This window comes from Triticum dicoccoides, chromosome 2A (assembly GCF_002162155.2).
Source record: "Triticum dicoccoides isolate Atlit2015 ecotype Zavitan chromosome 2A, WEW_v2.0, whole genome shotgun sequence".
Lineage (NCBI taxonomy): Eukaryota > Viridiplantae > Streptophyta > Magnoliopsida > Poales > Poaceae > Triticum > Triticum dicoccoides.
Window position 1 is genome coordinate 35,237,424 of NC_041382.1, and position 920 is coordinate 35,238,343.

Sequence of the window (920 nt, forward strand, 5' to 3'; positions counted from 1 at the left end):
CCTATATCCTGTTATGCTGTATGTACCTGCAGTACGAGATGAACATAGTACGGCAGATGATCCCACACTGGATCATGTCTTGCATTGGTCTCATCAACGGTTTGCTATGGGCGATAAGAGGGTTCACGCTCTTGAACATGTATATGGTGGTACGTAGCACCACTTTTAGTTTCACTAGTCTGCTCTGGGTGATCGAGCCACTCATTGTAAAGTTACCATTCGTGATTGACACTACACTTTTATGTCCGATTTATATTGCAGATCAGGCGGTGGACGAAAAAAAATTAAGGTGTGGCAAACTGTCAACTAGACAAAATTGATGCCCTCTAAAAAAATTGATGCAAAAACATAATAGCCAATTCAAACTGCACTGCACATAATCTTTTAATGATGTCTAGAGAAGACACATGCAGTGGCGGGGATAGGCCGTGGGGTCGTGATGGAGTTAGGGATGGATGGACAGGCGGCAGCAGCGGCGTTTTCGGGCACAAATCACCGGCGGCGGAGGCGGGCAGTCATCAGCGTAGCAGACTCAAATCGGCGGGTCGGCCACGGCTACGACGCTGCTGCCGGCGGTGGGGTCAGGGATGGGCCGACAGGCGACGGCGACGCATTTCATGGCAAAAATCACCGGCGGGCGGGCTGGCAGAGGTGCAATGAAGACGGTTGGGCGGTTGACACACTGCCGTTCCTTTTACATCTCCTAGAGGTGTAGATGCAAATTTGCACCGTGAGGTGTTGTGGTTTGCATCTTCGGGAGACGGAAATGTATTATTATTATTTTTTGCATCTACACTATCTGTTGGAGAGGTATTTTTAGCCTCAGAGATGCAAAAGATAGTTATTTTGCATACATCTACGCAGTGGCGGAGCTTGGGCTGATTTTGTGGAGGGGCAAGAAATATGACTTTAGGCTGATT